This window comes from Bombina bombina, chromosome 4 (assembly GCF_027579735.1).
Source record: "Bombina bombina isolate aBomBom1 chromosome 4, aBomBom1.pri, whole genome shotgun sequence".
Taxonomy (NCBI): Eukaryota; Metazoa; Chordata; class Amphibia; order Anura; family Bombinatoridae; genus Bombina; species Bombina bombina.
The window spans coordinates 988,675,987-988,696,589 of NC_069502.1; positions in this window are offsets into that span (position 1 = coordinate 988,675,987).

The following is a 20,603-nucleotide window of genomic DNA, read 5'->3' on the forward strand; positions in this document are numbered from 1 at the left end:
TCCGGGTTTATCAGTCAATCGAAAATCAAACCTGTCTAGGAATAGCGCTCATCTTATTTGTCTAGAGGACAAGGTTTTGTTCCTTTTTAAATATTCTAAATTTTTGTGATCAGTATATACCAGAAAATGAACTGTGGGACCTTCTAATAAATGTCTCCAGTTTTCTAAGGGATTCTTAATGGCAAGGAATTCTTTATCCCCAATGCTGTAATTACATTCAGTTGGAAGAAGGGTCCTAGAAAAGAACCCTATAGAATGTAACTTGGAAGTAAGTTTGTTTCCTTGGGATAAAACAGCTCCGATTCCTGTGTTTGAAGTATCTACTTCAAGGATAAATTGGAGATTATGGTTAGGTAAAGTTAGTATAGGAGCGGAAATAAAGTCTTCTTTAAGGAGTGTAAAAGCTTCCTTAGCTTCAGGGGTCCCAATGAATCTTTGGCCTTTCTTGGTTAGTTGAGTGAGGGGTCTAATTTTAGAGGAAAAAATTCTAATGAACTTCCTATAAAAATTAGAAAATCCCAGAAATCTCTGAAGGCATTTTATTGAGGTGGGTAGAGGCCAATTTGAAATTGCTGCAACTTTATCAGGATCCATTTGGATAATATTCGGGGATATGATATATCCAAGAAATTTGATCTTGCTTACATGGAATTGTCATTTTTCTAGTTTTGAAAACAATCTATGTTCACGTAAGCGTGTGAGTACCCATCTGATGTGTTTTTTATGCTCATGAAGATCTTTTGAATAAATGAGTATGTCATTGAGATATATTATTACACATATATCAGCTATGTCTCAGAATATCTCATTAATAAAATGTTGAAAAGTTGCGGGGGCATTACATAGCCCAAATGGCATAACCCAATATTGAAACAAGCCATATCTAGTCCTGAACACAGTCTTCCATTCGTCACCCTTTGTAATTCGTATGAGATTATAAGTTCCTTTCAGATCCAACTTGGTATAGACTGTGGCGTTAGTTAGACGTTCAAGTAATTCAGGGATGAGTGGGAGGGAATATCTGTTCTTAATAGTGACTGCGTTCAAGGCTCTATAATCTATTATGGGTCTCAATGTAATGTAGTATCCTTATTTTTAACAAAAAATATACCAGCTGCTGCTGGGGAAGTAGAATGAGTGATGAAACCCTTTTTACATTTTCATCAATGTACTCACATAGGTGACTTAATTCCTTTTGAGATAAAGGGTACATTTTCCCATATGGAATTTCTGAGCCTGGTATAATATCAATGGGGCAGTCAAAAACTCTATGGGGAGGCAAGCATTCTGCCTCTTTTAGGTCAAATACATCCGCCAAATCCTGATATACCTGTGGCAGCACACTTTCAAGACAGGAAATTGTGGTATGGGGAAAACAAGTGTTAAGAAAATAGTCTGACTTAAAGGCAATGGAATTCTGGGTCCAGTCTATAGTGGGATTATGGGTAAATAACCATGAATAATCTAATATGAGTTTATGTGTGGACATGGGAATGATGTTGAATGAGACATATTCAGTGTGAGCATTATCTATGGAGAGTAACAAAGGTATGGTGTGATGAGTAATTGGTTCTTTCTGTATGAAAGTTCCATCAATTCATTTGACAAGTACTGGTGTATGCTTATACACTGTAGGTATTTTATTTATTTCAACACATTTAGCATCAATGAAAAACCCAGAAGCCCCTGAGTCTATGATTGCCTCAGTCTGGGTATGATGTTGGTCCCACTGTAAAGAAAGAGATATAGTGAGCTGGATTGGTGGACAAATATAAGTTAACTTATTTATATGTATCACCTTACCCTTATTTTGTTTAGCTAATAAAGGACAAGAAGAAATAGAGTGGTCTTTGTTTGTACAATATAAACAGATATTTGATAATCTTCTTCTAGCCTTTTCTTCTTAAGTAAGGGGTCCTCTTATTGTGCCAATTTCCATTTGAGTGGGGTAGGTAGAAGTCTTCTCCAGACTAGTAGGAGCTTGGTAGGTTCTTTTAGGAGTGGAATCAAAAACTTGTTTTTCTGCTTTTCTTTCTCTAAGCCTCCTGTCTAGTGTAGTGCTTAACTTGATTAAAGCAGAGTATATCTGGCATTTCAAGCCTTGACAGCTCATCCTTCAGGGATTCACTGAGGCCTAAACAAAATTGGTTCTTTAAGCTTATCTGATTCCAGAGTGAATCTGATGCCCACATCTGGAATACTGTAATATACTCTTCAACAGTTTTTTTACCCTGTTTTAGAGAACACATTTTTGTTTCAGCATTAATTTGTGTATTTGAGTCCTCATACAAACTGGACATTTCCAAAAAAAATCATTAAGAGAATCAAGTATTGGATCGTTGGACTAAAATTTGTTTGCCCATTTTCTGGGGTCACCTGAGAGGAATGATATAGTAGTAAATCTGTTTGCCCATGTTCTGGGGTTACCTGAGAGGAATGATATAGTAGTGCATACCTGAATTATATTTAAAGCTCAATAATGTTGCAGAGATCTGGTTTCGAGGAAGTCAATTAATGTACTGCAGAGATCTGAGTAAACAATTTGCAAATACTGAGTTGTCTTAGAAGTCTCAGATGTAAAGGAGTAAATATATCAGGCTTCAGTTATTATATGCACAAAATTACATAGAATGTCCCAATCAGCTTTTGTAACAGAGTTGCACACAGTAATAACAGTTGTATCAATATAGCAAATCCACATAAGGAAAATAATGGAGACAAGTGATTTAACCCAGCTGGTACTGAGAGTGAATACAGAACTTTTCAGATCACTACTATGCAGCTTAGGGGCTTGTATTACCGTGTAACCAGATATTGGATTGAGGAGGCTTGTTTGTGATGTCCGTAGAGGAGATGAGACTGCGGGAGAGCAGTGTCAGCCAGAATGCACCAGAGGAACAGGAACAAGCAGTAGAAGATCTGTAAGTAAAAACGGAAGTAGTCAGAGTGGAGCAAAGAGACTTGCAATGACGGATTAATCCGTAATCAGGTTTGCTTCACAGGAAAAGCAGCTGACAAGAGTAGGACCTAAAAACTGAAAGATAATTTGTCCCAAAACTAAGAAACTCAAGGAGTGTTTATATTTCTTCAATATTCAGGCAATGCAATAAAAGAGAGGCAGAAAATGTATAGCTGTGAGATAGGTAGTGGGAGGAGAGTTCCCAAAAGGTGTACATGTGTTAAAGGTGTATTACAGATCCTCTAGTAATGGGCAGTATCACTTCCTACAATACACTAAATGCAAGTTTGTCAGCGAGCCTGCTGTGTGATCAACCCGCAATGTGTGTAACACATGGTGCTTACATTTCTGTGTGGCTTGTTCTGGGGTTATTTAGCTCCCCTCAGCAGAAATAGGTCTATTGCACCTAAAGTGGGTGAGACTCTGTTACAGAGTAGGATTCTCAGGAAACCATTCAGCCCTTCATTGATTTTAATTTGCTTTCATATACCAAAGTGTATAGATTATATACATATATAAATACAGTGTGTGTAATTGTGTGTGTATATATATATATATATATATATATATATATATATATATATATATATATATATATATATATATATATATATATATATATATATATATATATATATATAAAATAATATTAATTGTGAAGGGGGTGGAAGTCTTGGTGAGTTCCCACACTTTTTTTTGTAGGACTTGATCCCTGGGTCAGATGAAACCAAAATAGAGCTTTTTGAGAATAAACACCAGAGGTGGGTTTGGTGCACACAGGGAGGTAGCCATATGGAAAAGTACCTCTTGCCCATGGTTAAATATGGTGGTAGTAATTTAATGTTTTGTGGCTGTTTTTCTGCCAGAGGACCTGGACATTTTGCATATGGATAGATAGATAGATAGATAGATAGATAGATAGATAGATAGATAGATAGATATAAATATATAACAATAAATATGTGATCAGCAGGGCCGCTCAAGATATTGTGCTTGCTGGGTCCAAGAATGAAATGACGTCCCCCAGTAGTAACATTACTGATTAGCATATCACCTAACTAGACTGGCCGCTGACCTTACTAAGTTTTCCTGCCTACCTACATGCAACCAATGCATTATGCACAACTGCACAGTAAGTGGGAAGGGAAGAGATGCACTTGTCCCACCTTGAATGTTGCCCTTGACTGGTTCTGTGTCTTTGTGCATGATGAGATTATGCTGCTGGGAGCCCGCAACTCTCCCATGGAGAGAGATGACAGGAGTAGTCTGGGTCTGACAGTGACTGACCTAATTGGTCCCATGGCTGAGCCGGCCCATGAGATCAGGTTTTCTGGCGAGTAGGGTGTTTTTTCCTACTTTTTTTGCTCCATTGACCTCTATGGGGGAATAGGTTATCGCGTGTGCAATATTGTAAGTTCAGCATTTTAAGCTCCTCAGGTTAGCACGCAAACGAAAACAGTTTATTTTCAACTTGTAATACGAGCGAAACCCAACATGTGCAAAAAGCTTACTTCTAGTGGAGTTAACGTTCAAGCAGGATTGTTAAATACCACTCCACTTGTAATCTGTCCCTTTATTAATGCATTTAACTATTTAAAGCCTGCAAAGTTCTAGAATAGCAATGCACTCCTGGGTCTTAGCTGAACACTTTTGGTGACAAGAGTAGTCAATCCTGCAAGTTGGGGTGAAAAACACAGTAAAATTATCAATCAGGACCCACAGACCACTGCTGAACCCAAGCAGAAATTACAGCTGATCAAATCACTAGTGCTAGTTGCACAACTCACATTGCAGTACTCTAAGGGTCCTGAGCAATTCTTTTACTGCATGTTTAACCCCTTGGGTTAAAGAATATCAAGGCATAGGAGTCTGGAAAGGGTCGTTAAGGGCTGCATTTATTAGTATTACTTGATAAGCCTGCCCAGAGGGCTGTCTATGTATTGAAAATACAACCCCCCAAGCTAAAAAAAACAAAAAATAAAAATACTGAAAAAAACAACAAAGACATCAAAATTAATACTATTAAACCTAAACTAATACCCCTATAAAAATAAAAAAATTCCCCCAAAATAAAACAACCCCTAATCTAATACTAAACTACCAATATCCCTTAAAATGGCAGTAAAACCCCCACCCACCAACCCCCCCCCCCAAAAAAAAAGAGTCCGAGATTACCATTGAATTCTTTTGGCTACTTCAAAATCAAGGGGACTACAAATGGTCTAGGAAATTCGGAGGTCACTATGCAGGGATTAAATGACACAATTATCTTTACCCATACAGAGCGAATACCTTACCTCATATGATTGGGGTCCAAGCTGGTAAGCAGGAATTCTTTACTTCATTATCACACTCCAAGAAGTCTTCTATATAAGAAATCCATTTCAACAGCACATATCTGCCATTCAAAAACAGTTTGACTCTAAGATAATATGCTCAAATATTGTAAAGACTAACGGCTAGATTTAGAGTTTGGCGTTAGCCATCAAAACCAGCGTTAGAGGCTCCTAACGCTGGTTTTGGGCTACCGCTGGTATTTAGAGTCAGTCAGGAAAGGGTCTAACGCTCACTTTCCAGCCGCGACTTTTCCATACCGCAGATCCCCCTACGCCATTTGCGTATCCTATCTTTTCAATGGGATCTTTCTAATGCTGGTATTTAGAGTCTTGGCTGAAGTGAGCGTTAGAAATCTACTGACAAAACTCCAGCCGCAGAAAAAAGTCAGGAGTTAAGAGCTTTCTGGGCTAACGCCGGTTTATAAAGCTCTTAACTACTGTGCTCTAAAGTACACTAACACCCATAAACTACCTATGTACCCCTAAACCGAGGCCCCCCCACATCGCCGCCACTCTATTAAAATTTTTTAACCCCTAATCTGCCGATCGCACACCGCCGCCACCTACGTTATCCCTATGTACCCCTAATCTGCTGCCCCTAACACCGCCGACCCCTATATTATATTTATTAACCCCTAATCTGCCACCCCCAACGTCGCCTCCACCTACCTACAATTATTAACCCCTAATCTGCCGACCGGACCTCACCGCTACTATAATAAAGTTATTAACCCCTAATCCGGCTCACTCCCACCTCAATAACCCTATAATAAATAGTATTAACCCCTAATCTGCCCTCCCTAACATTGCCAACACCTAACTTCAAGTATTGACCCCTAATATGCCGACCGGACCTCACCGCTAATCTAATAAATGTATTAACCCCTAAAGCTAAGTCTAACCTTAACACTAACACCCCCCTAAATTAAATATAATTTAAATCTAACGAAATAAATTAACTCTTATTAAATAAATTATTCCTATTTAAAGCTAAATACTTACCTGTAAAATAAACCCTAATATAGCTACAATATAACGAATAATTATAGTGTAGCTATTTTAGGATTTATCTTTATTTTACAGGCAACTTTCAATTTATTTTAACTAGGTACAATAGCTATTAAATAGTTATTAACTATTTAATAGCTACCTAGCTAAAATAAAGAGAAATTTACCTCTAAAATAAAAACTAACCTAAGTTACAATTACACCTAACACTACACTATACTTTAATAAATTATTCCTATTTAAAATTAGGGGGCTTAGATTAGGTGTAATTAGCTTAAAATTGTTGTAATATTTTTAAAATGTTTGTAACTTATTTTTTTTTATTTTTTTGTAACTTAGCTTTTTTTATTTTTTGTACTTTAGTTAGTTTATGTAATTGTATTTAATTGTAGTTATTTGTAGTTAATTTTGTATTTCTTTTAGATAGGTAGTTATTAAATAGTTAATAACTATTTAATAACTATTCTAAATAGCTAAAATAAAAACAAAGTTACCTGTAAAATAAATATAAATCCTAAAATAGCTACAATGTAATTATTAATTACATTGTAGCAATCTTAGGTTTTATTTTACAGGTAAGTATTTAGTTTTAAATAGGAATAATTTATTAAAGTATAGTGTAGTGTTAGGTGTAATTGTAACTTAGGTTAGTTTTTATTTTACAGGTAAATTTCTCTTTATTTTAGCTAGGTAGCTATTAAATAGTTAATAACTATTTAATAGCTATTGTACCTAGTTAAAATAAATTGAAAGTTGCCTGTAAAATAAAAATAAATCCTAAGATAGCTACAATATAATTATTATTTATATTGTAGCTATAATAGGGTTTATTTTACAGGTAAGTATTTAGCTTTAAATAGGAATAATTTATTTAATTTATTTTGTTAGATTTAAATTATATTTAACTTAGGGGGGGTGTTAATGTTAAGGTTAGACTTAGCTTTAGGGGTTAATAAATTTATTAGAGTAGCAGTGAGGTCCGGTCGGCATATTAGGGGTTAATACTTGAAGTTAGGTGTCGGCAATGTTAGGGAGGGCAGATTAGGGGTTAATACTATTTATTATAGGGTTATTGAGGCGGGAGTGAGGCAGATTAGGGGTTAATAACTTTATTATAGTAGCGGTGAGGTCTGGTCGGCAGATTAGGGGTTAATAAGTGTAGGTAGGTGGAGGCGATGTTGGGGGCAGCAGATTAGGGGTTAATAGGGATAACGTAGGTTGCGGCGGTGTACGGAGCGGCAGATTAGGGGTTAAAAGAAATATGCAGGGGTCAGCGATAGCGGGGGCGGCAGATTAGGGGTTAATAAGTGTAAGGTTAGGGGTGTTTAGACTCAGGGTACATGTTAGGGTGTTAAGTGCAGACATAGGAAGTGTTTCCCCATAGGAAACAATGGGGCTGCGTTAGGAGCTGAACGCTGCTTTTTTGCAGGTGTTAGGTTTTTTTTCATCTCAAACTGCCCCATTGTTTCCTATGGGGGAATCGTGCACGAGCACGTTTTTGAAGCTGGCCGCGTCCGTAAGCACTGCTGGTATTGAGAGTTGCAGTGGCGGTAAATATGCTATACGCTCCCTTTTTGGAGCCTAACGCAGCCCTTCTGTGAACTCTAAATACCAGCGGTATTTAAAAGGTGAGGGGAAAAAAAGCCAGCGTTAGATACGCGGGTCGTTACAGACAAAACTCTAAATCTAGCCGTAGCAGAGCACCTTTTTACTTATATTGATTGCTCTTTTTTGAATATCTCTTACAGTGACAGGGGTACACTGTGTCAATACTCAGGCAGCACGCTATCTTATTTTTATTGGGATACATCTTATTGTGCCTTGTTTATACCACACAGACACAACTATAGTCCAAGCCGCTATTAGAACTCACATTTATAAATATATAGTATTAAGGGTTCCTATGTATACTGAATAGATCCACATCATTAGATATATATTATATATTTAAACACAGAGTGGTATATAAAATAACACCACTAAGGTTTTAGCACTGGTATTTTTTCTTTATTCACATTAATAAACCTAAACTACCTATTGCCCCTAAAGGGGCATTTGTATGGGCATTGTCCTTAAAAGGGCATTCAGCTCTTTTGAAATTTGCCCAAAAAAACACTAATCTAAAAAAACAACCCCCCCCAAAAAAAAATGTAATAAAAACCTATCACTAAAGCCCCAAATAGGTACTCACGGTTTCAGAAGTCAGACGAAGAAGGCCTTCTTCCAGGAGGGTCATCATCTTCATCCACAGGTCCGGAGTGGTCTTCCTAGATGTGACGATCCTCAGCGGTGGTCATCTGTGGTGGCATTGGTGGATTAGAGCTACTGAAATCCTTTTGGCTGTTCAAATCAGCCAATAAGATTTCAGTAGCTCTCAACCTATTGGTTGATTTAAAAAATTTCAGCCAATAGGAATTTAAGGTACCCTAATAAGTATGTGGTACCTTGAATTCAATCTCCAGTGTGCGGCGGACGATCGCATGAAGAGGAACCTCCACGCCTTCGCCGAGGACCACCGCTTCCTAGGAGTGCCACCGCCACCAATGACTGCCGCCGAGGATCGCCACTTCTGGGAAGACCGCTCCGGACCTCCGCTCCACGCCACCTTTGCTGTTGCTGAAGATGATGGACCCACCTGGAAGAAGACCTTCTCCGCCGGACTTCTGAAACCTTGAGTACCTGTTTGGGGCTTTAGTGTGTTTTAAATTTTTTTGGGGGGGTTTAGTTTTTTAGATTAGGGTTTTTTTGGGCAAATTTCAAAAGAGCTGAATGCTCTTTTAAGGACAATGCCCATACAAATGCCCCTTTAGGGGCAATGGGTAGTTAAGGTTTATTAGTGTTAGTTTTTTTTTTATTTTGGGGGCTTGGTGGGTGGGGGTTTTACTGTTAGGGGGGACTTGGTTTATTTGTAATGTAAAAGAGCTGTTAAACTTAGGGCAATGCCCTACAAAAAGCCATTTTAAGGGCTATTGGTAGTTTAGCATTAGATTAGGGGGTGTTTTTATTTGGGGGGGGACTTTTTTTATTTTCATAGGGATTAGGTTTAATTTTTTTATTTTAGATAGTGTTTATTATTTTTTGTAATGTTAGTGTTTTTTTATTTTCTGCAATTAGATTAAGGTAAATTTTTTGCATGTTTTATTGTAATGTAGTAATTTATTTTTATTGTAATTAAGTGGTTCATTTAGGGTTTAATTTAGTGAGTGTTAGGTTAGGGGGGCTTAGTCATTAAATTAGGTTTAATGCATTGTGGGGGTAGGCGGTTTAGGGGTTATTAGATGTGTTATGTTGTTTGCGATGTTGGGGTTTGCGGATTTAGGGGTTAATAATTTTATAAGGTAGTTGGTTTTTTTTCTTAATACTTTGTACGGGCGGTTAGTTTATTATTTTCTTAATACTTCGTATTATTATTTGACGCTTATTTGTTTATTTTTTAAATACTTATTGCGGGCGGTTATTTTTTTTTTTTAATACTTATTGCGGGTGGTTAGGTGTTTTTTTCATACTTATTGCGTGCGCTTGTTTGTTTTTAAAACTTATTGTGTTTTTTTAATGCACCGTTTGCCTTCGCTGCATCCCGGTGGATTCTCTCACTACCCTGCCATTTTCAGATTCCCAAAAATGTCAGGTGGATTCTTTCGCTAGATCCGTGTGAATTCTTTTGGCTGTGCGCACAGCCAACATTCTGTTGGCTGCCTCGCGCTGCCAACATTCCTTTGAGGATGCGTGCGCAAATGCCGACGGTGACGGACGCATTACAAATGCAATTATAGTATAGAGTTGTCTATATGAGGTTAATTATTGTAAGGGTATATTTTATTGTCCACCCTATAAAAATGTCTGCAGATACCCCTAAACCAATAACCATAAACCTAGGTTACAGAATTAGCTTTTTGGTCACTCTAGGGAGTGTGAGTCAATCACAATTATTTTAAATTGATATATGCTTTGGATGTTAAAATCTTTCAAACTTTAACGTCTTGTTATCATCTGTTATGTCAAATATTTTAAATGCACATGATGTCATCATTTCTCAAAACACCTTTTAGCTGTATTAAAATGTAATCTTTTGGCTATACCTGTATGTCACACAAATTTGCACACTAATATTTCAATCACACCCATAAAAAAAAATGCCAATTTTAGAATGAATATCCAAAGCGATAAAGTGTTTAAAAAGAATGCTGAAAGGTATTTTCAATGGAATGTTTGCAAAACTATTATAATAAACGAAGGTTACAAAGATATATAGCAGTTAAGAGTTCCTATTTAATGCTACACTACTTAAGACAGTAAAGTAAAAAAAAAAATATTTCATGATTTAAAAAGGGCATGTAATTTTAAACAACTTTCCAATTTACTTTTATTACCAATTTTGCTTTGTTCTCTTGGAATTCTTAGTTGAAAGCTAAATTCTTAGACCTTGCAGACTGCCTCTAATCTGAAAGCATTTTGATAGTTTTTCACCACTAGAGGGTGTTAGTTCATGTGTTTCATATAGATAACATTGAGCTCAGGCACATGAAGCTCCTAAGAGTCAGCAATGATTGGCTAAAAATGCAAGTCTGTCAAGAACTGAAATAGTGGGGCAGTTTGCTGATGCATAGATACAAGGTAATCACAGAGGTAAAAGGTATATTATTATAACTGTGTTGGTATGCAAAATTGAGGAATGTGTAATTAAGGGATTATCTACCTTTTTAAACAACAAAAAATCTGGTGTTTACTGTCCCTTTAAGACCTTTTTAATATAAACTACACCAATGAGATTTTTGCTGGAAAGCAATTTTCTGAACAATTCTTTACACAGGATTTGCACTTGCAAAATGTGCTGTGTCCCTGAAACCTTTAAGACAAAGATCAAATACTATAAATCCTAGCTACAAATTCATATTTCATACACCAGACCTGATTTTTTTTGTTTATTTTAATTTATGTTTTAACTGCAGGCTTGAATAATATTTTTTTTATAACTACAAATAATTTATAGATTTCCACAAAACTAAAGACTGTACAAAGTTTTCTTCTGTTAGTGAAGCTCCAATGGATGCAGCAATGTAAAAACATATAAAAGACTGGGCAGCCTAAGTGGTCAGATGAGTTTTAGCCTGGAGTCAAGAAGCTGTTCCTTCTTGCCTTCAGAAATTCTTTCCAGCTGACCGCAGTGAATTTTTTCAAGCCTAGTTTCAACAGAAGTCTTCAGTGGAATGTGATAAAACAAAGAAGGCTATAATTCTTACTTTGTAAAGTACATGTGTTGTGAAAATATTTTACCTTAATTGACCTTCAGCTTATCTCTTCAGATAACTACTAATATACATATGCAAGTATATCACTGCACAAGCTATATCGACCACATCTAATAACAAGTAAATAATTCTATGTCTAAAATCACATATTTAGTTATTTCTAATTCTTAATTAGAAGATAAAGAATGTTTTATAGCTTTTAAACTCTGGACAAAGGTCTTTCTCTTCTTGCATTAATTTTCTTTATGGAATTTATTTTAAGTATCCATATTTTTGTTTTGTTTACCATGAATCAGTGTCATTGTATAACCCAACCCATGTACTCAGTGCTACAGAATTTGGTAACAAATTATATTTATAATTTGTAATAATCATATTATGACATCATCCCTGTATTTATACTTTGTGTAAATAATTAGGCAGATTAGTCAGATAAGATAATACGGTCTGCTCTTGCTACAAGCTCAACCCATTTTATTGGTTTGTGGTTTCAATTAGCAGGAACAGTTATTTCATATACAAAAATAAACCTAAATGAGCACGTCCTAATACATTTTAGACTTTGCTATAGGTATAGCAATCATTGGAAACACATTTAGGAGTCCAGACTAAGCATAGGGCATACAGGGCATTTGGCCGGTGGGCCAGGGTCAATTGTGGGTCAGTTGGTTTAGCAGTATTATTATTTGTGAATGATGTAGGGCCAGTCCTGCCTATCGCTGCCTTGCTGTGTCTGTGAGCAATGTCAGTGCCAGTTCCGCCACCAGCCCTGCTATTTTTAGAGAATTTAGAGACTGAAGAGCAAACATTGATTATTCATTATTTAAATGTGAACTTCAATACCTTCTTTTTTTAAAAAAAATAAATTTCAATGTACAAGTAATAAACAAAATACAGTGACAGAAGAGGGTTACAAACTTAAAATGTTTGTACATTATACTTGTGAGTTGTCAGGTATGGTTCAACAACAAAAGGTGGGGGGAGTGGGCTGTTCTTAAATTGCCTGGGTATATTTTTGTTTCCAATCCAGCCCTGACCTGATATATATACACTATATATATATTAACCCCTTAATGACCACAGCACTTTTCCATTTTCTGTATGTTTGGGACCAAGGCTATTTTTACATTTTTGCGGTGTTTGTGTTTAGCTGTAATTTTCCTCTTGCTCATTTACTGTACCCACACATATTATATACCGTTTTTCTCGCCATTAAATGGACTTTCTAAAGATACCATTATTTTCATCATATCTTATAATTTACTATAAAAAAATTATAAAATATGAGGAAAAATGGAAAAAAAACACACTTTTTCTAATTTTGACCCCAAAAATCTGTTACATATCTACAACCATCAAAAAACACCCATGCTAAATAGTTTCTAAATTTTGTCCTGAGTTTAGAAATACCCAATGTTTACATCTTCTTTGCTTTTTTTGCAAGTTATAGGGCCATAAATACAAGTAGCACTTTGCTATTTCCAAACCATTTTTTTTTTCAAAATTAGCGCTAGTTACATTAGAACACTAATATCTTTCAGGAATCGCTGAATATCCCTTGACATGTATATATTTTTTTTTAGTAGACATCCCAAAGTATTGATCTAGGCCAGTTTTGGTATATTTCATTCCACCATTCCCCCGCCAAATGCGATCAAATACAAAAAATCGTTCACTTTTTCACAAATTTTTTCACAAACTTTCGGTGTCTCACTGAAATTATTTACAAACAGCTTGTGCAATTATGGTATAAATGGTTGTAAATTCTTCTCTGGGATCCCCTTTGTTCAGAAATAGCAGACATATATAGCTTTGGCATTGCTTTTTGGTAATTAGAAGGTCGCTAAATGCCACTGCGCACCACACGTGTATTATGCCCAGCAGTTAAGGGGTTAATTAGGGAGCTTTCAGGGAGCTTGTAGGGTTAATTTTAGCTTTAGTGTAGTGTAGTAGACAACCCCAAGTATTGATCTAGGCCCATTTTGGTATATTTCATGCCACCATTTCACCGCCAAATGCGATCAAATAAAAAAAACGCTAAATTTTTCACAATTTTAGGTTTCTCACTGAAATGATTTACAAACAGCTTGTGCAATTATGGCACAAATGGTTGTAAATGCTTCTCTGGGATCCCCTTTGTTCAGAAATAGCAGCCATATATGGCTTTGGCATTGCTTTTTGGTAATTAGAAGGCCACTAAATGCCGCTGCGCACCACACGTGTATTATGCCCAGCAGTGCAGGGGTTAATTAGGGAGCTTGTAGGGAGCTTGTATGGTTAATTTTAGCTTTAGTATAGTGTAGTACACAACCCAAAGTATTGATCTAGGCCCATTTTGGTATATTTCATGCCATCATTTTACCGCCAAATGCGATCAAATTAAAAAAAAAAGTTACATTTTTCACAATTTTAGGTTTCTCACTGAAAACATTTACAAACAGTTTGTGCAATTATGGTACAAATGGTTGTAAATGATTCCCTGGGATCTCCTTTGTTCAGAAATAGCAGACATATATGACTTTGGCATTGCTTTCTGGTAATTAGAAGACCGCTAAATGCTGCTGCACCTCACACGTGTATTATGGCTAGCAGTGAAGGGGTTAATTAGGGAGTTTGTAGGGAGCTTGCAGGGTTAATTTTAGCTTTAGTGTAGAGATCAGCCTCCCACCTGACACATCCCACCCCCTGATCCCTCCCAAACAGCTCCCTTCCCTCCCCCACCTCACAATTGTCCCCGCCATCTTAAGTACTGGCAGAAAGTCTGCCAGTACTAAAATAAAATAAAATAAAAAATATAGCATATTTACATATGCTACTGTGTAGGATCCCCCCCCTTAGCCCCCAACCTCCCTGATCCCCCCAAAACCGTTCTCTAACCCTCCCCTCTGCCTTATTGGGGGCCATCTTGGGTACTGGCAGCTGTCTGCCAGTACCCAGTTTTCAAAAAAATATGTTTTATTTTATTTTTTCCCCGGTTTTTCTGTAGTGTAGCTTCCCCCTCCCCACAGCCCAACACCCACCACCTAACTGATGTTTTTTTTTAATTTGATTTATTTATTTTTTGCAATTTTTTTCTCATTTTCCTACAATTTTTTTCTGTAGTGTAGCGGTTCCCACGCGCTCCCTCCCCGTGCACGCGCCCGCCCTCCCGTGCACGTGCGCACGTCAGTGCGCGCCCCCTGGCCTCCCCGCCCACGATCCCGCCCCCTCCACATCACGAAGGGCCATCGATGGCCGCCACCCGCCTCCCGGTCCGGCTCCCACCCACCAACGCAATAAGCCACCGATCTCCGGTGCAGAGAGGGCCACAGAGTGGCTCTCTCTGCACCGGATGGCTTAAAACGGTTATTGCAGGATGCCTCCATATCGAGGCATCACTGCAATAACCGGAAAGCAGCTGGAAGTGAGCAGGATCGCTTCCAGCTGCTTTCCACACCAAGGACGTGCAGGGTACGTTCTCAGGCGTTAACTGCCTTTTTTTTGAGGACGTACCCTGCACGTCCTCGGTCGTTAAGGGGTTAAGGCTTTTTAAATATTGATAGGTGGCCCCCATATGTTAGGAAGTTGGCCATCACTGATATTACACACACAATATTATGTTGTCAGTTAACCCCTTAAGTGCAGATGATGACACATGGTCACAATATTTTAAGTGTGGATGATGACCAAGGGGGAGCACCTATAGAAAGGTGATGTCACCAAGCCCTGGAAACCTGGAAGTGGCTGGCTGCTTCAAGGGTAAGTATTCAAACGCATTGTTCATAGAAACCCTGTGACCCAACATTACAAAGGCAAGCACCTGCTCTTTCAATAAACACATTTTAAAAATGAATAAATTAAAAAAATACTTTTAATTGAGAAGGTCTCTGGAAACTTATAAAAGGCCATAAAAAACATTTTGGTAATATATCATTATTAAATTACACTTTATTCAAATACATTTATAAAAAATACACTTTATAAATTTTAATTATTTGTATGTGGTAGGTGCTAACTCTGCAAATCTATTTCTGCAGTGCCCCACTCGTAGGGCATGCAGAAATAGCACATTCTCGCTATTTTGAGCGAGATCGCGGCAGAGAGAAACCCAGGACTGCATAACGACCAGTGTCATACAGGGTACGACGCTGGTCCTTAATGGGTTAATATAATTGTTTTGGCTATGTTTTTAAACAAAAACATTTTGGAGTTAACTGTCCTTTTTAATGCTGTTAATTATATAACCTACAAACCGCAAAACTCTTATTTAAAAATTTACCTCCATATTGTGTTTCATCCTCACCAAACATAATTTTGTACAATGTGTATTCAAGGATCCTCATCATCAATTTGCAGCATCTTCTTTCTGTCCTGCTAAAGTGCCTAAGTTATTCACAAATCTCCGAGCCCTGATAGCCTGAAATGTATGAAAAACATCTCAATCACTTCTTATCTAAATAGAATCCTGATAAAGGCTCTATTGTTTAGTGGGTGGCTAATAAACAGCCATATAAATTATTTAATCCTTTAAACTTGAATAAATGCTATGAAGATTATTGCTTTAAAATGTTGCAATGATCCGGTTTGATTTGAAATGAGTAACACAACAGTAACCTACATGACCCAACATAAATCCTAAAGGGAGAATAAACATACTTTCTGTTAAAAGCAAAGGAACACAAGTGTTAAGATAAATGAAATAAAATGTATTAGCAAATGTAGCAATATCCCTTCTAAATGGTCTTAGTTTAAAGAACTACTAAAATAAAAATTAAAGTTTTATGATTCAGATAAAGAATTTAATAAAAAAAAAAAATCAAATATACTTCCATAATGAAAAGGTGCAAATTCTTTTTTATATTCTCACTTTCTGAGGCTTCAGCTCCTACTGAGCATGTGCAACAGTGCGCAATATATACATACAGTATGCACATTTTGTGATTGGCTGATGGCTGTCACATGATACAAGGGGAGGAAAAATTGGATTAACTTTGCAAGAAATTTCTTCTACTCATTTCAAATTCAAAGTAAGTGCTGTTGCATTATTGCTGTATTGTGAATTTGTCAGTTATTCAGTTCTACTGTATTTATTGGTACTTTAAGAGCAGGAGCTTCTAATATATTTTGCATACATTTTGTAGCCTCTACATTGACGCATTACAAATAAATACTAATAGTAATAATATAACTAATTCCTCTATCTAAATCTGGATGGTTTGTAAAAGAGGAACTTTTCAAGCCACCAGTGAAACTATAGTAGCCGAAAGTCAACTTCAAGATATTTCATATATATATATATAGAATAAATAGCCAGTAGCCCAGCACTCCTTCCACACAGGTGTAATCACCCCCTGGGTGCTATACTCTTAGTAATATGTAGCAATGTATTGATGTAGGAAGGCACTCAAAGGACTTGTTTCGAAGCAAAAAACAGTGCAATTGTATTTCCAAATGTGTTTAACATTAGTTTAAATGTTGACGTTTCTACCCATTTGTGGACCTTTTTCAAGAGAATTATGATCTGAAAAAAAATACAAAATATGCAAATGGAATCTAAGTGGACAATACAACACACAAGATACTAGAAACATATTAAAAATTGAATACAACAGTGACAACCCTTCACCACAGGAAAATGGCATGCTAGCTCACACCTGAGCTCAACATAATAAAAACCAAGGAAAAAAAGGAAAAAGGTAAAATTTCTCTCACACTGTAGTCCCAATGACAGCTACTATTAACCACATCATAAGTATATAAACTCTCATTATAAGAAATTGTTCATAAACACTAGCTGTATAAATAGTTACAGCTCCACTACTGCTAGACCAGTACAAAGAATGGAAAACCACAAATGTGTGTATAGCCATACACAGCAGAGACCTAAACAGTACATAGTCATCTGCATAGGGTAAAAGCTCCTGCTTCACCCCCCCCCCCCCCCCCCACGTGTAAGAGGATGTAACATACTCATGTGCAACACAGAATAAAAGATATCATATCTACACCAATCGTAGGATCACACATATACTAGCACTTCAAAAGACATGCAGGCCACCCATAAAGTTCCAGAGCATATACGCAGATAAAGAATGTGGTCAATTACACACGTACCGCCCAGCAAATAACCCCTGTGCCGACAGCCACAGCCCACAATCAGATACACCTACCCTAATCCGGGATTAACAATCTAATTTATATAGCAATGCACATAATCAGAGAGCAAAATATGGATAATCACACACGTACAACTAGCCAAATAACCCCTGAGCCGACAACCACCGCCCACAAACTGATTCACCTAACCTAATCAGGGAATAACAATCTAGCTTGTATAACATGTCAGAGTATGTATATATATCAATAGCTAATATTGTACGGTAAACCCGTCAAAACATTAAACTAATTAGTATTGTAATGTGGCATGCATTATTCTCAATGGAGTACGAGCCGGACTACCAGCAGAGCAGTGGTATCAGGGTGCATAGACACACTCCCATAAACATGAGTACCCCATGGGAGCGCAACCCATACAGACCCCCTGGTTAGGCGATCATCATATAGTTATCCCACTAAACAGGGAAACGATGGAATGTAAATCCACACTCGGAATGAACGACAGGCAGCCCCTATAGGGTGTTAATACATAATCTATAACAAAGAGTTAATGAATAACGGCTAAAACATGTTAGGTGATCACTATAAATAGACATTATAAGAATGTTGTGTCACATAGCACAGTAAACATAGAGCTTAACTAATACCACCTCAGCCAGCCCAAGATGATAAGACTATAACATGCAACAGCTAAAGCACTTGATACATTGTAATACACACAGTGGAACACAGACCATTGCAGTGGCAAAACAGTGTCTAAAACAAATACTAAACCATTGTACCCTAGTAGAGTTACAGACCCCCATCCGGTGTCACCAATACTAGGTCCCATATAGCGCCATATAACAGTGAAAGAGTAGCCATTTTAGAAAGAGATAGATACACCTAGCATCCTGTACTGGCCGCAAACAGCGTAACTAACTGAGAGTAACATCAAGTACTAACAGGTGCAATTCCTTACATACTACGTGCACCAACTAATAGGCTGGCCTCCCAACCCAGTTCAAATCAAGGGATCACAACAGAGTGGCCACTAACTAATAAATATATCAAAATGAGAACTGCCCATAGTGACAGGGAGTACCCAAATAGTGTCAGAGATAGTAAACCATAAAGAACCACAATCCATTCTCATAAGTGCCACTATATGAGAGGAATGACTGTAAGGATCAGTGTAACTTTCACAAGTAAGTGTGAAACTTAGGTTTCAAGTGGATCTCATCTACAGACTAGGTTGATGTACTGTGACTTTAAATGTTGGAATGTAACACAGAGATTATCATAAACTTCTAGGAGGTTTCTTAGAAGCAGTGATTTTATACTGTGTAGTTGTTAGTAGTAATAAGATTGCATATGACTTGCTTTATGTAAGCAGCTGCAGTTGAACAAGCAAAGTTGTGCTGTTATTGATTGCACAGATAGACTGCTGGAGGAGTGTTTAAAGAGGAGTGTTCCTTTAAATTCTCTGCATAATAAAATGTTAGTTTCACTCAGCAGTAAATATGAGAAGATAGAGAAATGTTACAATTACAATTAACAGGCAAACAGGCAGCAAAGAAACCTGTTGTAAAGCTCTGCAGCAGCAAACAGAAATGAAAGTGATGACGTCACAAAGGGGCGTGTTCCGGTCACAGAGCTTTGTTATCCTGTGCTGTTTCCAATGTTAGAACAAGTCAATACATATAGTAAAATTGTTGAAGTGATAAATACCTCATACACCAAGCCTGTGGCAGCTGCAAGAGAGTTGTAGGAAAAAGTAGTTGCTCTTTAACTAGTAAGTCCGAAACCGGAAGTGGATGCCTGTCAGCTCTCTGTGAAATGGAATTGTAGTGAAAAAGCTTACAGTTCTTAGAAGTATCAGAAGAGGCTGTTGGCAGCTGGATTTATCCAATGAGAGGGAAGAAGGAAGAGCTGCAAGTTGGTAATGTTTCTCCTGGGAGTCTGTAGTCACAATCAGAGAAGTAAATTATTTGCAAGGAGCTTAGGATCTAGCAGCTTTAGGTCTCCTAGACAAAAATTACTAAGCACCTAATGAGAGGTGCACAGGTGTTATGAAGGGAAGTTGGGAGGAGTTAGTGATGCAAGTGCAGGAATCCTGACATGACCCCCTTCCCACGGAAGCTGTACCACAGCTTAGGGTCCTGGATGGTCAGGGTGTCGACGATGAAAAATCAATAGAAGTTTTGGGGCATGTATGTTATATGCAGGTTCCCAAGTATCCTCTGGTAGGTACCCTTTCCATCTAACAAGGTATTGAAGTTCTCCATGAACGATCCGTGAGTCGAGTAAGGAGTCAACCTCATATTCATCTGGATCAAGGAAATTACTTTTCAGGGGAAGAATTACTCTAAGATCTCTCATAGAAGAATAAGGTTTCAGGAGTGAGATATGAAAAGTAGGGTGAATCTTTAATGAAGATGGTAAATCCAAAGTTAAAGCATTAGGATTTATCACCCTTTTTACAGGAAATGGACTGATGAACAAACCACCAAGTTTCTTACTAGGTATCTGGAGTCTGAGATTCTTTGTGGACAGCCACACTAGATCGCCTACAGAATATTGTGAAGGGTTGCGTCTTCTGAGATCATAGTATTTCTTTTGAGTTTGTTGAGAAGAGAGAATATTATCTTTTAAATCCTTGAAGATGTGTTTTAGCTTAGCAAAATGGTCGACAGCTGTAGGGCAGGTGGTAGTGGTATTAGCCCCCTTTTCAGAAAATGGTACGTATGTGGGATGGTATCCATAGTTTGCTTGGAAAGGTGTCATCTTTATAGATGAATTGAATGAATCATTAAAAGCATATTCTGCCATTGGTAAATATTGTAACCACTCAGTTTGTTGATATGAACAATAACAACTAATGTACTGTTCCAAAGACTGAGTTAAACGTTCGGTCTGACCATTTGTTTGGGGATGGAAAGAGGTTGTGAACCTATGATCAATTTTACTTTGATG